Source organism: Acomys minous (genome assembly GCF_964271855.1).
Source record: "Acomys minous genome assembly, chromosome: 1".
Lineage (NCBI taxonomy): Eukaryota > Metazoa > Chordata > Mammalia > Rodentia > Muridae > Acomys > Acomys minous.
Window position 1 is genome coordinate 91659219 of NC_140483.1, and position 22781 is coordinate 91681999.

Here is a 22781-nt window from a genome sequence, read left to right on the forward strand (position 1 = left end):
CATTGTGTCTCATAAGTTTGGGTAGGTTGTGCCTTCATTTTCATTAAATTCTAGGAAGTTCTTAATTAATTTTATATTTTGTCCCTGACTCAGAGATCATTAAATAGGGAGTTATTCAGCTTCCATGAGTTTGTAGGCTTCCTGTTGTTTTTGAGTTCCAGCTTTAAACCATGGTGGTCTGATAAGATGCAAAGGATTATTTTAATCTTTTTGTATCTTTTGAGGTTTGCTTTGTGTCCAAGTATATAGTTGATTTTGCAGATGGTTCCATGAGGTGTTGAGAAGAAGGTGTATTCTTTTGCGTTTTGGTGAAAAGTTCTGTTTATATCAGTTAGGTCTGTTTTATTCATGATGTCTGTGAATTTCATTACTTCTCCATTTAGTTTCTACTTTGATGACCTATCTATTAGTGAGAGTGGGGTATTGAATTCTCCCACTATTATTATGTGGGGTTTGATGTGTGATTTAAGCTTTGGTAAATTTTTACACGTGTACATGCTCATTCATTTGTGGTACAGATGTTCAGAATTAAGACATGATTTTTGTATTTTTTTCCTTTGATGAATATGAACTGTCCCTCTTCATCTCTTTTGATTAGTTTTTGGATGAAAGTCTATTTTATTAGATACTGGAATGGCTACACTAGATTGTTTCTTGAGTCAGTTTGCTTGGAATAACTATTTTTCAGCCCTCCACTCCAAGGTAATGTCTGTCTTTATTGCTTAGGTGTGTTTCTTGTATGCAGGAGAACGATTGGTTCTGTTTTTATCCATTATCTTAGTCTGTGTCACTTTTATTGGGGAGTGGAGGTCATTGATGTTGAGTGCTATTAATGAACAGTGGTTGTCAGATACTTTTCTTTTCTTTTTTCTTTTATGTTGGTAGAGGTAGATTGTGTGTGAGGTTCCCTTCTTTTGGGTTACTTATTTCCTTTGTTTTCCTGGGGACTTGTTACCCTCATTGGGTTAGAGTTTCCTTTTTTTTTCTAGTATCTTCTGCAGGGATGGGTTTGTGGTTAGGTACTGTTTCAATGTGGCTTTGTAATGGAAAGTCTTATTTTCTCTATCAATGATGATTGAAAATTGGGCAGGGTATATTGGTGTAGTTTGGCATCTGTGGTCTTTTAGTATCTGCATGACCTCAGTCCAGGCCATTCTGTATTTCATAATCTCTGTTGAGAAGTCAGGTGTAATTCTGATAGGGTTACCTTTATATGTGAGTTGGCCTTTCTCTCTTGCAGCTTTTAATAATCTTTCTTTTTTCTGTACATTTAGTGTTTTGATTATTATGTGGTGAGAGGATTTTCTTTTCTGGTCCAAACTATTTGGAATTCTACAGGCTTCTTGTATATTTTTGGGGACTTTTAGGTTAGGGAAGTTTTCTTCTATTATTTTGTTGAAAATATTCCCTGGGCCATACATCTGGGAGTCTTTTTTTTTTTTCTATCCCTATTATTCTTACATTTGGTCTTTTCATAGTGTCCCAGATTTCTTGCATATTCTGTGTACGGAGCTTTTTAGATTTAACATATTGACTGTTGTTTTGATTTTTTCAGTTCTATCATCTACCCCTGATTTCTCTCTTCCATCTCTTGTATTCTGTTGGTGATGCTTAGGTTTGTAGTTTCTTTCATCTACCCTAGGTTTTCCTTTTCCAGCATTGTCTCAGAGTGGATTGTGTTTTCTTCATTGCTTATATATCCAGTTTAAGTATTGAATCATTTTATTCATTTCCTTCTCCTGTTTGTGTTTTCCTGTATTTCACTAATTCATTTAAACTATTTGTTCAATTCCTTTATCTCTTTCTTTGCATATTCCTGTTTCAGTTTGAGAAATTTATATTTCTCCTTTAAGGCCTCTATCATTTTCATAACCTCAAAGTTGAAATCCTTTTTTTGTGCATCAGGTATGATAGTATTTCTGTGGCTTGTTATGGTGGTGGGACTGCTGGTTTCTGCTCATATCAAATGGACTTGGCAAATGTTGCTTGTGTTCTTATTCTGACCTCTTCCCATTGTCATGTCTCTGGTGTTAGCAAGTTTGGTGGTCTCTGATGGTCAGAGGGTTTGGGGGTAGGTGTAGATGATGGGGCTTTGGTCCTTCACCTACTCACTTCTGTTGGGCTCACTGTCTCTGTTGGATCCTTGTTTTTGATCCAGGTATGCCTGGCAGCTAAGGAGCAGGCAGATAGGTATCTAAACAGAGAATTTCTCTGGTGGACTTGCCTGGTTCCTCTGGACAGAAAGCATGAGAGTTTGGTCGTGTGCCCCGCCCTACTAACCTCTACTGAGTACACTGTTTCTGTTGGCTTCCTGTTTGTGCACCAGGTATAACAGGCAGCTTAGGAGGAGGTGGAAATATACAGAGCAAAGAGCTATTCCTGTGGGCCTGTTTGACTTCCTGGGGACCTAGGACAATGAGTGATGTTTGTGGTTTTGTGGCCCAGGGCTTTCTTTTGGCCCTGGAGGTCAGAAACTGCCCACCAGCCTGGTGTGTGACTAGCCATTGGAGCACAGGGGCCTGGTGCCTGCCTGGACCCTGGAATTTTCTGTGCTTTCCCAGGGGCATAAGGTTAGATTTACTTGTCTTCCAGACAATGGTGTGTACTCTGTGCTAGAACCCAGAGATGCTGGTGTTTTTACAGGCTACAGCTCCCTCTGAACTCTGGGAGTTCAGTAGCTGCCTTCCAGTCAGGTATGGGGCACTAGTGTTTCATGCACATGCCTATGCCTTTAGGGACAGGGACTTTTCTTTGAATTAGTCTGGTGGTCTGAGGATGGACTCAACCATGCTACACATAATTGTGGGTCACTAATATTTGTGTTTTGTGGTTCTCAAACCAGTTCTCAGGTCTCTGTACAGTTACTGTTGTCCTGCTGATCAAACAAGATGTGTGTTTCCCACCTCCATATTAGATACCCTCCCCCCCCCACCTGCCCTGGGACTGAACTTCTAATTTGTTTGAATTTGTAAAGACTGTAGAACTTTTAAACTTTTTAAGATTTAGGACATGAATAAGAAATTAAGGCTTGTGGCTTTATAATACTGTGTTTGTGTGTAAAGTTGACAATGAGCCAATTGTGCTAGCTGGTTTTGTGTGTCAACTTGACACAAGGTAAAGTCATCACAAAGAAAGGAACTTAGGGAAATGTCTCCATGAGATTCAGGTGTAGGGCATTTTCTCAGTCAGTGATCAATGATGGAGGGCCCTGCCCATTGATGGTGGTGCCATCTCTTGGCTGGAGATCCTGGGTTCTCTATGAAGACAGCCTAAAACAGTGAAGAAACAAGCCAGTAAGGAGCACCCCTCCATGGCTTCTGCATCAGATTCTGTCCCCAGGATCCTGTTCTGTTTGAATTCTGGTAATGATTCTCTTTGGTGATAAACAACAATGTGGAAGTATAAGCCGAATAAACCCTTTCCTCATCAGCCAGTAGTTTGGTCATGGTATTTTTTCACAGCAATAGAAACCCAAACTAAAATAAGGGCTATTATCAAAACTAAAGAACTCAGAAAAAAAAAACCCTATACATCAAGAACACAAATGGAATCCTGATAAAAACAGATTCTCTAAAGGAAACTCAAATGGCTGAGAAACACTTAAAGAAATGTTCAGCATCTGTATACAACAAGGGAATGGAAATCAGAAGTACTTTGAGATACCTGTCAGATGGCCAAGATCAATGAAACAAGTGATAGTTCATGCTGATAAGGATGTGTAATAAAGAAAACATCCCTCCATTGTGTATTGTAGTGCAAACCTGTATAGCAACTGTGGAAATCACTGTGGTAAATCATCTGGAAGATGAGAGTAGAGCTACCTCAAGATTCAGTTACCCAATTGTTGGGTACATACCAAAAGAATGTTACATTCTATAACAGAGACAGTTACTCAAACATATTCATTGCTTCTTTAGTCATAGTAGACAAAAATTGAAAACACTCTCTATCCTAACAGAAGAATGGATAAAGAAAATTGGATCATGAACTTAGCAGGTAAATGGATCGACCCAGTAATAAATAATCTCAAGTGAGATGTCCCAGATCCAAATAGACAAATATGGTATGTGCTCTCTGACCTGTGGATATTAGCTGTTGAATCAGTGATAACCAATATGTAATATTTAGAATCACAGCAGTTAGCTTAAGGAACTGGGAGTTATAGGAGATAAATGTCATTTAAAAGGGGGGTAGATTAGATAGTTATTGATGGGTGAAAGGAGAAGCCGTATGAAAGGATCAGTTGAAGAAGATGAAGTGAGAGGGTGTGATGGTAAGGAAATGGGGAGATTCAGATTAAACTATTTGAGTGATCTTATAGAAAACTAATAGAGTAGAAACTTCGTAACATATATGAAGGTGATGTAAATAAAATTATCAAATAATAGTCTAGGCAGAGTCCCAGCTGGCCATATTTGTCATAATAAGAAGCTTCTAAGACTTGAGTTAACATCTACTTGAGTAGTTGACCATAGAGGCCCTATGAGAATCCACAGATAACCTACACTGTTGGTAAGAATAAGATTGTTCTCCACAAACTGACAGCAAGTTTCTGTTGGTGAAGGCAATACCTACACAACTCATTGAACAGAGAATGTCAAACTGTTGTGGACATAAAGCCTCCATCCCTCTGATCTAGCATCTCTGGTACATGAAGTTACTCTGCACACTACCAAAGGAGAAATTAAATACCAACCCAGATGTAACACTTTGAATAAAATTGATGTCATTCTTGCAAGGTATGCTACTGCAAAGGTAGCAAAAAGCTATTTCGAGTAACCAATGAATATTTGACTTGAAATAATGCCCACTCCAGAAGACAAAACCCATACCTGACACTGTTGACACTGAGTAACTAATTCCCTGAAACTGGATAGCCCAAGGAGCTAGATTAAAACCAAATACTACTGGTTTTTACAAAAATAATAACAAAAAGAGAAAAGAAAATCTAGTAATAAAATGACACCTATGACATCATGGTATAATTACAGATCAGTGTCTTGTTCAGCCATCAGTAAATAAGTTTTGTTCTAGTCACTTACAAGAGAAATGTTCACTCAGCCTACAGTTCCACCTTATAATCCTTCATTGAAGGAAAATCAAGCCAAAAAATAAAATCTATAGTCACAAAGTATCTGCAGCCAAGAGCAGAAATAAATAAATGAATTAATCTTGCAAGCTAGATTTCTTCACTCATACAGTTCAAAGTCCAGCCCAGGAAATAGTTTCAGAAGCCATGAGCTTGGAATTCCTCCATGAGTAATCATGCCATTTCCCCACAGATATGTTGTTTGCCTAAACATAATTCTTTTTTAAGACATTCTAGGTAATTCTATTTTATGAAAAATTCACCATTTCAGGTTTTTTTTTACCTTATTATTATTTGCTTTCCTAGTAAAACTGGTCAGATACACTATAGTCCACAGATTAGAGTGAGCTAATGATTGCATGAACAGCTATACCATAGCAAACCTTCTCAAAGTTTGAGTAAAATTATATACAAGTAAAATAGGATTAACATAGTACATATTTATAAGCTGATGTGCTTCTTTGTCAATGATATTGACCACCTTCCAAGGAGCATCATAACTCTCATTGATATATTAATGGTCATACTAGGGAAATGAATACATCAGTTTAGGTTTACTAGAGGCAGAGTTTTCATGTTTCTATACTTTAATGTTAGTCATTTTGAATGTGAATTGGAAAGATGATTGCTAGTTCTTTGATGATGTAACATTGTGTCCACTTAATATAGTTACAAGTAGACTGGCAATGAAGGACCAAACAGACCTTATTTTCTACCTTTTTTTCTGACAAAATCACTTGGAAATACTGGGCAGACTGTTAATGAAGTCTGTGGCCCCTGTATGTTTGATAGTGATGTCTACATTCCAAACCGTTATTTGGGAATTCTTTTGAGTATTATGGCAGCTCCAATACTAAATTGAATGAGTGATAAAGCTCTATTTTCATAACTCAGTAATATAACACTAGACATTATTTTGATGATCAATTAGAAATTGTTGACTGCACCAAGGTTACAGTAGGATACTTATATAGTAAACATAGAATAACTAGATATATTTTAACTTTCAGAGACAAATTTATGGCCTCTAATAGTACTATGAATCTGTAGTAATATTAACAATTAAATATACAATGCTTTGAAATCAATAATGGATAATTCTTTCTTGACCCCAAATAGTTACTGACAAAGATTTATGACTGGCTTTATTTGTAATTTAATCCTATAATCACACTTTGAGGTCAGAAGCAGAATACACCACATAAATTCTACTAAATAAGACATTAGTTACTGTGTAAGACACTAAGTCATATAAAACTGAAAACCTACAAAAGGTTTTAAACTAGAAATAATTTTATTCAATACAAATTTTTTATATGAACCCAGCTATGTGGACTTTATTTCCAGTTCAAAGCAATGACTTAAATAAGAACGATCTAGATATAAAGGTAATAAAAATAAAGCCTTTGGAGGGTAGAATTCTTTAAGAAAATCACAGCAGTCCCAAATAGGAGTGCTGATTCAGACTTGAATTTAGTCTGCATCTTTACAATGACTTATAATATAAAGACAATTATTCAGAGAATTTAATTTGTTAAAAAAGTTTTTTGTTATAGTAATGTCACTTCTGTCCTTTCATTATTTCAACTTGCTTTATTTTTTATATATCACCTGTGAAACTACTCCAATCACTTATTGTTCTGGTTTTCTAGAAGTCTACATTATTATAGATACAGACTTAAATGACAAACACTGAAGTGAAAATCTGATTTTAGCATGAAGTATAATTAAATGTACTGATGAATCTCTCTATAACTGCTTCCTAATAAGTTTATTTCTCTAATTATGCAACAAATGCTTATTAAATGCCTATTACATGCAAGATGCAGAACATAATTTATTCTGCCAAAACAGAAATAGCATCGTCTCTTTGGCTAAGTGATTTTAATCCTGATCTGTGCTGCATGCCCCTGTGACTGCCACATGGAAATTTGTGTCAGAACACATTAAATATGGAAACATATATAAGAATGTAGTATTTATACAGTAATGGAAAGGAAGAAAATGGAGTAAACTCTACCATGACCAGTGGGTGCCTAGAAATTTTAACTCAGTAATTGCAAGCAGTAGTGTAGCAATCATATGGGGATACAATATATCTTTCATATACTCGTCCTCCATTGCATACAGTAGTGCAGTAATCATATGGGGATACTTTATATCCTTCATATCCTGGTCCTCCTTATAGACATGTCAAGGAATTTAGGGGCATGTTCTACATCTCTATTTTCTTTAAATTAGTAGGACTGTGTTGATAATATCTCATTTTCTGGTCATAATAGGTTGGTTTGCTAATGAAAATATTTGGTGTAGGTTGGACTCTTTAAATGTGTTAATTTCATTAACTCTAATAAGGCCAATGGTATGGAAAACATAATTTAAAGTGTTGAAATAATGCCTTGTTATTTATTAGTCTTGTGCATATTCAACTTAGTCATTACCCTGTTGAAACTAAAAAGGAACACAAATTATGTAGAAATTTTATTTTAATGGGTATGTGTGGGCTTCTTATATTCATGTACTAAATTTTTGGTGTTGCTGTCTATTTTTAGTCATGACACTTAAATCTAAAACTCAATACAAAAATACTTCTAATTACCTTAATGGTTTTATGTGAGGAAAAGAATAAGCATCTTTAAGTAACTTGACAAAAATCAGTGCCATGTCTAGGACTTACACTCAGACTTATTAATTCCAAAGTTAGAACTTTTATGATAGATGATATTGGCTTTTCTATTTATGAAATTTGCCATAAAGTAACAAATTTGTGTGATTCTGTTCTTACCAATTCATATATGCATTCACAATCTCTAAAGAAAGAGAAACAATATTGGTCATGCTAGTCACTTGTCTGATTAGATTGCATTAAAAAATCATACCTTTCATAAGTTGTCTCAGCTTACACTTGAAAAGGACATTTCTAAATGAAGTTATTAAGCTGTACTTCTCAGGTAGTGACTTATAAAATACAAGAGTGGGGTTAAGGTTTGAACTCCATCTTTCAAGAGAAAAATTCTAAATCATACACAACAAATATATTATTTGTGTCTTTATATAACTGAAATCATACTGATTTTATCTATGTATTGTATATATATATTATGATGACTGGAGGCTTTTGCAGACATAGTGAGAACTTGCCTAGACACAAAGGCCTAAGATAATTCTCAGTGAAGAATTACTGTTACTTTTGTGTTTAATATCTTTAATAGATAAGCAGTGAGGAAAATGTTCACTCATAATTCCAATGCCTTGAATATAATTAAACACACAGATTAAAGAGAATAAATTTTTAAAATGTGCTTGTTATATCTAAAATAGAAGGAGATAAGCATTTTCATAAACAGCTTTCTTTGTATGGTCTCATACATCTTCAAAGTGTCCACAGAAAAGTTTACATTTTAGGCTAATGATAAGTGGATAGACAAGTAGTAGAATGAATACATATAAAGGTAGATTATTGGATAGTTAAGTTGTGGGTTCCTGAGGTATATTTCACCTATAAATCTAATTCCTAAAATCCCCCTATATTTGGCAGAATGAAAATAAGTGTTCCTTTCCTCACTCTGGTGTTCTTAGCCACCTGTGACTGCTGAGTCACTGATAGCACTCTCCACAACTAATGTGGTGCAGAAAACAAGATTGCCTTCCAATGGAACAGTGTGACACCTGTGTGTTCTTCATTGCTTTTATGTGTGGCAATCTTGGCTAATTGGCTAGGATAGAATATCATGCTTTAATCATTCAATAAATGCTTTTTCAGATTGTAAATACTGTGTATGAAACCATGTGTGAACTGAACACATTTTTCATGATCCCTTTAATAATTTTAACTGTGAATGTGTATTTGATATTGATATGTACATATTAAAAATTAACTAATATGATAAAGCACTTATGTGCCAGATGTCACAGGCAGTTTGCTATTAAGTCTGAAATTAAGACAATATGCTGGTTAGGCTTTTTAATTGGTGGAAAAGCATATCAGTGCCTTGGTGAGCTACTCTCATGACTTTGCTCTTAGTATATCCATTACAAACACCCCAGGCCTTGTCAGCAAAACTGTTCATCTTTTTACACATTAGTGCTGAAAAAGTCTTTTCAGAATAAATATGTTAAATATATTTTGGAGATCTGTTGTATTAATTATTAATATGTTGTATAGTTTTTTCTAGATTACAAGAGTGTTTATTAAGTTGCATATTACTAAGACTTGCTTTTGTGGAATAACATTATAAAGAATATCCATGCAAATTCAATTTACGCACTAGCAGCGAGGAGTTAGCAGGAATTAATATAGCTTCTCATCCCCTACAAGAGAAATTAATTTTAGAGAGTTACATAACAAAATCTTTTCTTCCACTGATGAGAAACTGACTTCTCTTTGTCCTGTGTATTATATCTGATACTATCTGCCTCTGTCTATTTTCTGTAAACTAACTTATTTACCACTAACACTTTCCCTATTTAATTCTCCTATTATTGTTTCTCCTTTTTCTTTTCATAATGTTTTAGTCTATGTCTCTGTCCTTAGGATCTACTTTGACTTGTTTTTGTTGTTGCCCTTGATTCAATCATGTTTATGTTGTCATATTGGTGAGATTCTATGTTGCTTTTTTGATTGGGATGTAGCTCAGTGGTAGAGTGATTGCTTAGCACCAATGAACCATTAAATCCAATCCACAGAACTAAACTAAACTAACATGCTATGAAAATCCTTCTCTAGTTCTTCATTGGCATCCTTTCTGAGAGTATTGTTGCAGTTTTAAGAATCGAGTTTTATAAAAAATATTTATTTATAACAAGAGTATACATATAAAGAAAAAGTTAGGTTTAATATATTATAGTTTTTGCATGAAAATTATTTCCTTTGTTATACCTATTTTACATATAAAATAAATTATAGATAATCAATCACTAAATTAAAATTGATGACTACAAGTAAGTGTTCATGAGTCAAAGCAATTTATAACTAATTACAATTTTTATAGAAAAGTGTAAAGTTGAATATAAAGATCAATAACTCTTAGAGGATGCAGCTCTGAATGTTAGATAAAGATGGAGAGAATAAGGACTCGAAAAAGAACAACACAAAATACTGGCTTCATTGTTTTCTAGTAACATTAGATTAATTGAAACATCCCAATCAAAGCTTTTGTAACTTTCTATAGCAAGCGCATTCCATTGTTATATTTTGTAATAGTTTCATTCTAAGAAATAGATAGAAAAACAATTCTTATCACATACTTAATGTTTGTACCTACATTTTTGGTTCCAAACTTTCTAGGGAGTAAATAATTTCTTCATATTACAACCAGAAAATATGTGTGATAAAAATTTCACCAGCCACAGAGTAATTATGGCAGAAACAAGATCAAAAGTAATGATTATACAATTAAAACTCACCCTATTCCCTGCCTACTGTACCTTATCTCCATTACTAAGTGTTTTTATGAAGCTCTGTAGTAAGGACATTGCCCCACATCTTTCTTCACTGACTCATCTTTTCCAGAGAAAATGATTGTTCCACCAGTCACTGACTCATTCATCCTGAAAGGGAATTTGGAGGACATGTTACATTTTATGCACTATGCTATTTGCTCAGAATATAAAAGGAACAAGTTTGTTTCCTCATGAAACTATTAGTCAGAGCTTTTATTCTAAGTCTGATTTGACTGATTCCATTTTCACATTTCAAGTCTTCTTTCTTGGGAAGGGAAGAAATTCTATCTTTGCTTTTTGCAGCTAGCTTGCATTTATATAACACTTTTAGAGATAGTTCTACTTAAAATAAGATGACCTAACATTGGAATCTTGTAGATTTTCAAATATTAAACAACTGTCTATGAGTTATCTCAGGACTTGATATATAGAACTGCAATTTACTTGCATTCTCAGGTACTTTTGCTTAAAATATCAGTTATAGATAACTTATAATGGTTAGTGATGCCTGGCACCACTGTGGAGGTGGAGAAAAGATTAAAGATCCAAAAGGTTCTTGGTTAATGAAAACATGATATGGTTTACTACAATGCCAACATAAATGTGAGAATGCTTCTTGGTATGGAAAGTACCTAGAATGTTCGACAAAGGCTAAGTGAAGAAGACGGTGCCCATCTTGAGGTCCTGTTGAGATTTGGTGAAAACTCTCAGAGATTTTGCCATTGGGGAAGTAATTTTGTGAGATATGTTTTGGACCTGGCATATTACACATCATCATTATGATCATCATCATATCTATCTATCTATCTATCTATCTATCTATCTATCTATCTATCTATTCACTTGTTCATGACACTGCAACTTGAGCATCTTTTCTTCCACTGTGTCACATACCTTCATTTACTGCTCCCTAATAAAAGAGTGATCTTGAACTGAAAATGCTGAAACCAAGAGCCTAAATCAATCTTTCCTTCTTTAAGTTGATTTCTCTCTAAAAATTTTAAAATGCCAACAGAAAGTTTAAAATGACACCTACAGTGTAACATACCAACACTCAGCAGTTTTTCTATAGAAACTCATTAGCCACATTGGCCAGAAAAATCAGATATTTGGTTTTCACTCCTTGTCCCATTCTCAAATTCCAATTTCCCAGATACCCACCTCCTGCCCCCACCATGGTAGCTAGCAATATGATTTGGCTGCTACTTCCTCTCTATCCCATTCTAAAGGGACTAAACAAAATTTCTCCTATAACCTTCTATTATCAATTTATTTGTTTGTGTCATATGCCAAACATAAGGCAAGTTTTTTCCTGGAAAATCAAGCTGGCATGGAAACCAGGTAAACCATTTTCACTCTCCTACCTGTATTCCAATTTCAATTCCCATGTTTTGTTTATGGCCAGCTTTGTAGCTGATGAACTGCTTCAGCCTCTTAATTTTTCTATTTTCCATTCTTGAAGGACTAAGCAGACACTCTCCTATATACCTCCTTCCTCACTCCATCCATTTGTATTATTTGCTAACAACCCAAGACTCTGCATATCCACAGGGCAAGCCTGGCCAGGCCAGCCCAGGTAGGGTATCATATCTTCTCCAAGAACAAGTCTTTCTTTTTCCTTTGTCCACACTCCTGCATATCAGCTCCCAATAACTAAGGAAGTTCTGTTCTTGATAGCCAGTCACCACATCTGGCATGAAATCAGAAGTATTCCTTACAAAGAAACTCACAACCACCACACCCTCCTAAAATCCTGATGAAGCATTAGAAGCCAAGGATTGAAACATCTCCCCAGTTAAAGAAAAAAAAAAGATATCAGCTTTTAGAATTACAATCATCCCAAACGCTGATGCTTAGAAGGCTGCATAAAATTACATTCAATACCAGCCAGAACAATAAGTCTTCACTTGAATCCAAGAAAACTACTACAGTAGACCTTGACAAATGCAATATAACTAAAGCAAAGGGCAAAAACTTTAAAATAGCCATATGAATATGATAAAAAACCTAGAAGAATATGCATGAATCCAATTAATTAAATCTATGAAAACACAAACAGTGGAATGAACTGAAGAGAAATTTTCAACATATGAAAGTAGAAATAGAATCAATAAAGAAAATGCAAACTGAGGGAAAACAGTAAAGGTAAAATATAGGAATTTGAACAGAAACTTCATAGGCAAGACTCACCAACAGAATACAAGAAATGGAAGAAAGAATCTCAAGCATTTGAAACAAGATAGAAGAAATGATTACAACCAAAATAATTCACCGTGGTTAATTAGGCTTCAAACAACAGTACCAATGATAGTTGAACATATATAAATTGATGAAAGTAATCCACTATATAAACAAACTGAAAGACAAAAGCACATGATCATCTTATTAAAGACAGAAAAACCCTTTAGCAAGATTCAAACACTTTAATGATAAAGGCTGTAGATAGACCAGAAACATGAGACCTCCCTCAACATAGTACAGGAAATTTAAAGGAACCCTTAGCCAATATCAACCTAATTGGATAGAAACTAAAACCAAGAGTCAAACAAGCTTGTCTGCTCTCTTAATTACAATTCAATATACCACTTGAAGTCTTAGCTAGAGCAATAAGGTAACTGAAAGAGATCATGAAAATAAAAGGAAGTAAAGAAATTAAAGTGTCTGTATTTGCAGGATATATGATAATATACATAAATTACTCTAAAAATTCCACCAGGGATTTCTATAGCTAAAAAACACTTTACAAAACTAATACACAAAAATTGGTAGCCTTCCTACATAGAAATGACAAATAGATTGAGAACAAAATCAGATAAACAACACATTTCATGATACTCTAAAAATAAAAATATCTTGGGAAAACTCTAACCAAGCAACTTAAAAATTTGTTTAATGTTTTAAGTCAATGAATATATTGAAGAAAATATCAGAATATTGAAAGATCCCCCATGCTTATTCATCAATAGGATTAAAATGGTAAAAAGTGTCACCCAACCAAAAGCAATTTAGAGATTTAATGCAATTTCCATCAAAATTACAAGACAATTATTCTCAGAACTTGAAAGGAAATATTTCATCTTTATTTGGAAAAAAATAATCCCAGGTAGCTAAAATAATCCTTACTAATAACAAAGCTGTGAGAGGTATCACTATCGCCAATCTTAAATTGTACCGTAGAGCTATAGACACAAAAGAAAGCATAGTATTGGCATAAAGTTTTAATAAATAGAATCTAACTGAACCTCCACATACTGGTGTACACATATTGGACACCTAATGTTTTTAAGAAGCTAAAATATACATTTAAATAAAATGATCATCTCTATCAAAGGATTCTGGTCAAACTTGAAGGCTGAATATAGAAGAATGTAAGTAAATCCATATTTATTTTCATACATGAAATTTAACTCCAGATGGATTAAGGGACTCAACATAACACGTATACACTGAGTCTCCCTCTCTCCCTCCTTCCCTCCCTCCCTCCCTCCCTCCCTCTCTCTCTCTCCCTCTCCCTCTCTCCCTCCTTCCCTCCCTCCCTCCCTCCTTCCCTCCCTCCCTCCCTCCCTCTCTCTCTCCCTCTCCCTCTCCCTCTCTCCCTCCTTCCCTCCCTCCCTCCCTCCTTCCCTCCCTCCCTCCCTCCCTCTCTCTCTCCCTCTCCCTCTCCCTCTCTCCCTCCTTCTCTCTCTCTCTCTCTCTCTCTCTCTCTCTCTCTCTCTCTCTCTCTTCTTGAGACAGGTTTTCTCTGTCTTGGCTATCTTGGACTAATTTTGTAGACCTGGCTGGCCTTGAACTCATGGCAATTGACCTATCTCTGCCTCCTTAGTGCTGGGATTAAAGGTGCACACCACCATGCCTGGTGAGTCACTGAATCTCATTGAAGAAAAGGTAGGCAATAATCCTAATGTTATTGGCAAAGGAAAGAACTTTAGGGACAAAACACTGATAACACAAGCACTAAGAACAGCAATTCATAAATGTGACATTATGAAACTGAAAAGCTTCAGTATGGCAAAGGAAAAAGTCGTTTATACAAAGTGGCAAGCTTTGGCCCTATTGCTGCACATAGCACCTACAGAACTCATTGAATATGAATAAGTGAAACATTCACATACTTAGAGCTTTCCCCTCTGAAGAGTACTACTCATGGTACTTTAAGGTACTCTGCACACTACTAAAGTATAGAGGTAAGCATCAACCCAGACACAAAACCATGGTTACATAACAATAATCTTCAATCAATGTGTACTAGTGCAAAACTGCCACAAAAGCTTGTGGGAATAAACAATCAATATCTGATTGGATTTGAGGCCAATTCTATGAGATAGAACCCATTCCCAACACTGCTTGCATGACCAAGAACGTTAGACTAGATAGACCAAAGATACAGAGGAAAACCAAATGCTGCAGATCAGAAAAAGGAACATAGTAACAAAATGATTCCTAATTGTATTCTGCTATACTCATATATTAGTGTCTTTTCAGCCACCATCAAGAAACTTGACATGGAAATAAATATAGAGACCCACAGCTAGAGAATGTGCAGAAGAAATGACCTATTTTGGAATATTTGGTCTTACTAGAGATTTGCCCATCAATTTGTTCCACTGAAATCTTAGGGAATCATGTAAAAGAGGAGGAAGAAAAATTTAAGAGCCAGAGGGGAAGGAGAACACCAAGTAAACAAAGGACCTTTAAATACAGTGGGATTGGTGCAAGTATGGACTTAGAGAATCTTTGGCAGCATTCACAGGGCCTTCACAGGTCTGGGCTTGATGGAGTGGTAGTGGTGAACATGAACTCAACCCCAAATCCCTAACACAGAAATTATCTCCAACTGATAAGCACACACAGAATGAAATTTAATTTTTTTTTCCCTTTGGAGTCTCAATGGCATATAAATCACTTTTAAAGCTAAGCCCAAGTCGACAATAGACGGCCAACACAAAATGAACTCAATGGTATTTTTGGAGGTTTTCTTGTCTCAAAATGCTTTGTCTTTACATTTTCCCCTTCTAATCCTAATAAGATGTTTTACTTATATATTAGGGTTTCTAATTTAGTGGGATATATTTTTTTTCAGATTTAAGTGTTTACCAATGTATGTGTCTCTGTATCTTTATGTGTTTATTTTTTCTTTTGCTTCCCTTTGGATATATGTTTTCCTGTTTGTTTTATCATATTCAAGTCTTTTGTTTTTATTTTATTTATTTATTTTTTGTTTTTTAGTTGTCTCTTAGTTTTCCAATGACTATGCATGTAAGTTTATGGATTTGTCCTGGTAAGGACAGTCTGGAAGTAATTAGGAGAAGAGGGAACCATAGTTTGAATATATGGCATGAAAAAAACTACTTCAAGTAAAAATAATTAAAAACATACCTTCCATTGTACATTGTGAGTAAATCTAGTGTAAATTAGAGATTATTAATGATAAGTTTGTTATCATTATGCACAAACATCAATTTCAACCTCTCTGATGGGAAATCTTGATCATAAGGGAGACTAGTCACACACATGGACAGATATATGGGAGTGTTTGGACCTGTTTTCACTTTCCCTGTAAGCCTGAATTCCTTAAAATGATCTTAAGAAGAAAATCAGACAGACAAAGATATAGCACAAGAACAAAAAAGGAAAGGCCACTTTCAGCAGATAGTGGAGAGATTTCACCTGTTTTCAAACCATTCCCAAAATATCACTGACCAAGCATCATGAACTTAGTTATAAGATACAAAAAATGTCCATATTTTAAAAGTAAAAACTAGAAAAAATATTGGGACCTAGATATAAATTAAAGTTAAAAGTTTGAATGTAAAACCATAGCTCATGAAAGATAGTTTTACAAACTGAATTATATCAAAGTTAAATGTTTTCTCACACCAAAGTTTCATGAAAAGGATAAATAAGAATATTTATAGAGCCTACACATGACAGAGTAATTATATGTAGAACGAATATATAAGAAACTTGGAAAACTAAGTTAAACACATAATAAGGACACAGAAACATCTAGCTAATGAGAGGCTGAAGCCATGGGTGATTGCTTAAGGATGCTTGAATGCTTTTGCAGAGATCTGTGTTCCTAGTACCCAAATGAGTGAGCTCACTAACGCCTATGACTCCAGCTTCAGGAGAAGCTTCACCTGGATTGCTTTAGGCACTCTCAAGCATGAGTACACACACACACACACTCACACACCACACACACAGGTACACATACACAAATAAAATACATATTAAAACTCCACTTTGAGAATAAGTGAATGAATATTTCACTGAAGATACCCAGATAATGAGTTCATTAAGCATTCAAGTTATCACTTATAAATTATCACATATAAATTAAAAGTAAGATTATGTGTTGCTATGTGAATTTAAAAGCAAAAAATTTCAAATGTGGTAATATTAAATACTCATTAACATGTGGACAGAAGAGATAACTCACTCAATTCACCAAAGAATATAAAATGATGTTGCCACATTAAAATATTTCATGTATCTTAATAAAAGGAACATTCACTTCTCTTGAGAGAAAGAATTGCTCTGTGCAATTATTCATTGTCAATGGAATGTTACATTTATACATAGAACACACACACATGTTTATAGATATTGGAAACTGAGAGATTTGTGGTAGATGCAAACCCCAGTACTCTCATCATAGAAGAATCTTCATCATTAAAGACACTAGTGATGTTTAAAGTTAGATACAACCATGTCTGAAAGTTTTGTTAACTATTAAGACAAATACTTTAGGACTGCTTGTCCATAGAGCCCCTAAGGATGTTAATCTTGGATCTTGGTGTTATTCTATGGGTAACCAGATTCTCATTGCACATTCATACTTGCCTTTGTTAAGCAAGAAGAACACAGTAAATAAGACTCCATGTTACCACACACAGTGTTGATGACAGATGATGTTCTTATGCTTTAGCCAGTATCTCTAAATCTCTCTCAAATAGTGTCTAGTGAACCAAAGGCAGCACCTCTTTACTAGTGTTTATTTGTGACCAACAGTCCTTGTATGTGTGTTCATATAGTGAATCATAGGAGCTTTGTCTTTAAAAATAAGCAGGATGTGTTTATATATTTTGAAATACATATGAATATAGGTATATGGCAACTAATTTAAAAATAGGTCAATTATTTGAAAGAGAACAAGGAGAGGGCTTTAAGGGGAGGAAGAAGAAGGAAAATAATTTATTATAATCTCAAAATATAAAAACATAATTAAAATTATTTTAAAATGCTGATAAAGGGATTAAAGAATAGATTGTAAGATTCTCAGAATTACACAGTAACATCAGAAGGATAATAAAGTGAACAGCCCACATGTAGATAATGTTTTCTCATTGTTTGGCCTTCTTCAGAGGGCTTTATAACTTTCCTTAATTCATCTGGTCTAGTAGCATTTCTTTATGGATGAGCCTACTGTTTTTCTTATTGTTCACTTATGATAGTGATATACAGAAAATTGCAGTAAATGCTACAGATATCCACACTAGTTAAGAGAAGGATGGTATAAGACTGCTGCCCAGGAAGTGCACTGCAGAACCTTCCCCCCGCTGGAAACAAAGACTGAACATGGCTTTGCATCACAAATTCCAGTGTTTACTTTTCATGGTGGGTTTCCCAGAGACACTCCAAGTTCACAAGTCCTCCCATTATTCTTTTTATCTTAAAGCCACTCCCCACACAAATGAATGCCTCAATAGACAGATAAATAGACTACAGCGATATATAAGCAAAGTTAGCAATAGGACTATATGTCAAGTATTTATCATTGTATAAGTTATAATTATTGCTATTATTGTCTACTCACAACGGTGAGAACAAATTGCAATCAGCCTTATTTGTTTGTTAATTATTTCCATAATTTTTAATTTAAAATAATACATACAAATATAAATCTCACAAGATTTTATCTTGTTGATCTTCTCAAAGAACCAGCTCTTGGTTTTATTGATTCTTTGTATTGTTCTCTTTATTTCTAATTCATTGACTTCAGCCCTGAGTTTGTTTATTTCCTGTCATATACTCTGTCTACAATATGTTCGGAGGAAGAAGAAAAGAACCTGGAAGTGACAGGAGCTCCAGAAGAAGTGCAACAGAAACCATTATCCAGGGCCCAGAGGGCATTGCTGAGACGGAAGAATCAACCAAGGACAGTGCATGGGCTGGTCCTAGGTCTCACACACAGATGTAGCCAATGGGCAGCTCAGGCTTAATGTGGGTCTTCTAATAAGGAGAGTGTGAAATATTTCTCTAGTATGGACTCTGATGCCAGCTCTTTGATCACTCCCCAATTGTGGGGCTGCCTTTCCAGGCCATAAAGAAAGAGGACATGCTCAGTTCTGATGGGACTTGATTGACTGGTGTGAATAGCAAGAGGATCTCCTTTTTTCTGAGGAACAGAGGAGGCAGGTGAGAGAAAGAGAGAGTGGGATTGGGAGATGAGGAAGGATAGGGCTATGACCAGGATGTAAAGTAAATAAAAAAAGTTTAAAAAAAGATTCCATGTCATGCAATTCTGTTCCCATGGAATTTCTGAAATAACAAAGGTAGAGGTAAAAGCAGATTCATCATTACCAGATGTGGTCTGAAGGGTAGGGTAGAAAATACAGTTAAAAGGACAACATGTAGTGTTTATGGAGCAAAACTGCTGTGTCTCAAATGGTGGTTACTAGATTGCAAATGTGTGATCAATTAATAAAAAACTATATATTCATTTGCACATAAAATATTATACATGCAGTTTAGTGTATATAAAAATAATGGGCCTGAGTAGAGCCAAAGCATTTCTGTAAATGCTAGTATTCTTACAGTGATTTTTTTTTTAAAAAATGTATTTATTTATTTATTTAGTATATGGTACTCAGCCTACAAGTCAGAAGAGAGCTTGAGATCACATTATAGATGGTTGTATGCCACCCTCTGGTTGTTGGGAATTGAACTCAGGACCTTTGGAATAGCAGACAGTGCTCTTAAGAGTTGAGCCATCTCTTCAGCCCCATGACTGTGATTTATAGCTAAAAAAGTGCTGAGTTTCTTGTTCCCAGTCTACAGACTCCAGGATGCTGCAGACATTCATCACCTCTTTCCAGTGCCATGGACAATGATGAGGTTTGGTCCAACACTGAGCTGGCTGCAGTGCTACGCCAGTACAACATCCCGCATGGACCTATCATGGGCTCCATTCAGCTCTACGGCAAGAAATCTTCGAGTATGAGACCCAGAGACAAAGGCTTACCCCTCCCCGCAACTCGTCATCATCTTCATTCACCTATTGGTTCTCAGATATGAATTCAACCTCCATGAACTCAGATGCATGATCTGCCCCCCCAAAGAGGACGCCTTACTACTATGACAAGGGTTAATTGACCACCAGGACATATGAGGAGCCCAAGTCTGTGGACATGGGGACCTTACTTGTAGATGTTGACACTTTCCACCACCAGATGTGTAATGATATTTTCTCTTCTTCAGAAGAGAACATGCCATCTATGGCTGAGACAGTGGCTACCAGAGTATCACATATTACCACACCAGGAGTCCCCTGGGCTTACTGTACTATCCTACATCCTCCTCCTCTTCAGTGTCCTCCTCTTCATCTTCTCCCTCTTCTTGCCTTACTTGCCGTGCCATTGGACCAGGAAAGCAAGCCCCCATTGCTGCTCTTTGCCAGGATTGACAGGTCTCACTCTGGGGTGAGATGTTACTCTTCCTGTTCTTTGCTGCCTTTCTGATCTTTGTTTACTATTCCATACACGCTAACGAAGGCAACCCTTTCTGGATGGATCCCTGAGGGTACTTACAGTTTCAGAGCAGCTCTTAACAATAGATGTGGCTGATTGTCTTAACAGTGTTTGCTGGGGGGCAGGGGGTAGGGGCTATTTTGTGTGTTTTAGTTAAGGGGTGCAGGGCCTAGCCTAGGGTAATGCTTGTTTTCCACCTCATCCTCCCAAGGAAGCAGCATATATTACCCTTCCACAGCCCAGTGGACCCAGTTGTACTAGAGCCTCCTAGTTCTACTGCTTCTGACCCTTAGGGCTCACTGAGGGGATGAAGACTTCCTTTCATTAGAAGAAAGCTTGGTGGTGGCAGTTTTCATGTATGCATGTTCGTTGTCACCTTTTCAATGGGTATTAACCAAAGGCCACCCTGGAGTTGTTTTCCTGGACACAATAAAAGACGTGTTTATGTAAAATTAAAAGAAAACTTCATGCTTAAGAAATTATGTTTCTGGCTGGGCATGACAGCACATGCCTTTAATCCCAGCACTTGGGAGGCAGAGGCTGGTGGATCGCTGTGAGTTCGAGGCCAGGCTGGTCTACAAAGGGCTGTGTAAGGCTACGCAGAGAGGCCCTGTCTAGAAAAACAAACAAACAAACAAAAAAACAAAAACAAAAACAAAAATTATGTTTCTAAGGGGTGAAAAACATGGGAATATGAAGGAAATTTTGTTCAAAGCTCTAATCTTCTTGGCGTTGGGAATGGTAGCAAATGGTAACAGTAGCTATCTGGTTACAGTAAGAAAAAAATGATTTACACTAAAACTGATGTGATCCAAAATACAGCCAATTCTCCTTTCCTGGTGCTCTTTCACAGGTTTAAAGCTGAGTGCTTAGGGACTTAAGCTTAAATACTTTTTATAATTTTCAAATATATTACTGTCCTCCTTAACCAGTGTAGTCCTGAGCAGCGCACCACAGGGACAGCTGCAGCCTCTACCTGTGAGGTACTGCCAGAGCTATCAAGACAACAGCGCCTCTTTTGCTGCCTCAGCATGCAGCCTGAGGCACTGAAGCAGGAACTGTTAACATTACAGAGTCTCCTCTCCAGCCTCCCAAAGTGGCTGTGCAGCAACAGATCCTCAACCAAAGACACCTGAACCTGGGGAGGTCTCCCTGTCCTGACTCAAGGGCCACATCAAGGAAAAAGAGTTGAAAAAAGCCATCAATCCCCAAGCAGGAAAACCCACCAAATCTCTTAACTTCACACACACACACATACACACACAAAAAAAAAAAACCAACAACAACAAAAAAAACCCAAAAATCAAAACACAAACATAAAACAAAGCAAAACAAAACAAAAACCCATCAATCCCAAAGCATGAAAGCCCACAAATCCCTGAGCTTCTCACACCCAGGATTTGAAATTCTACCAATCTTCATCGTGGAAATGTTTTCTTTTTGTTTGAGAAGTTGAAGTGATTTTTTTTTTTGTAAACTTTTTAATCCTGGCATTTTCTAAGCATGTGTTTAAAGTCTTAGTCTTCTGTCAATTGGTGTATTCATTGCATTCACTTGTGAGTTATTTTTTATGTATGTATGAATGTAATTACCTTTTTAAAAGCATGTTTCTGTTTCATAAATATGTTTGATAATGTGTATTCTTCAGACATGAGGTTTCAAATTAGTTAAACGTGGTTGTAGCATATTTAATTACTTCAGACTATCTTCCTTGGTGAATTTCAAAATTCTAAACCATTATTAATCACTTCATATATGATGTGCCATGGAAGATTCTAAAAATACTTTTCTGCCTCTCATTTCAGTGACATTGCATTTTATAAGCTGAGGTAAAAATATATTTTCTTCCTTAGAGATTTCTCTACACTATAGTTTTTTGGATATAGTGAAAGTACAAAATAATAAATGAAATCTAGCAATCTAAAATTTTCCCTCAAAGTAAAGGCTAGATGAGACACTGAAATATTTAACTTTCCAAAGCCTAACTCTTTCAAATCATCCTAACACCATCTATCTTGGCATGGTTACCTCAGAGAGTCCTCAGACAAGAGGTTACTTTTGATTTTCTTTTTGAATAGCAAGAGCTGTATACCAGATACAAGATTTTGCATTAAATTTAGACATGAGTGTACATTCATTTTAGATATGGTTTTATACAGATTATATGTGCTGAAGAAAAAAAATTGCCACTTATCTTACTAGTGACCCATACTCCTGCAGAGATTAGAAAGTCTTTGGGGGAAGCAAAGGCGGATGAGTTAGGCTCATCGCAAATCACCTGTGGCAGGATAAGACAGTGCTATGGTGATCAGGAAGCTCGCCCCAATGTTCTGCCCATTTCCAGATCTGTAACTGCTTCTGCCAACCAAATTCTTCCCACTAGTTTTAAGGAAATAATTTCTATTGCCATGGAGAGAAAATTTACAAAACTGACAAATACCTGCTAGTCTTAACACAACACTACTATAGACATATTTTCTGGACTATTAATTAATGAA

The 22781-nt window shown here is 35.9% G+C and overlaps 1 pseudogene across 1 annotated transcript; it reads left to right on the plus strand.

Annotated features, from left to right (window-relative positions):
• Positions 1 to 19636: 19636 nt before the first annotated feature.
• LOC311596933 (emerin-like) lies at positions 19637 to 20333 on the plus strand (annotated as a pseudogene). The gene has a single exon. The product of its transcript is annotated as an emerin-like (transcript).
• The last annotated feature ends 2448 nt before the right edge of the window (positions 20334 to 22781 follow it).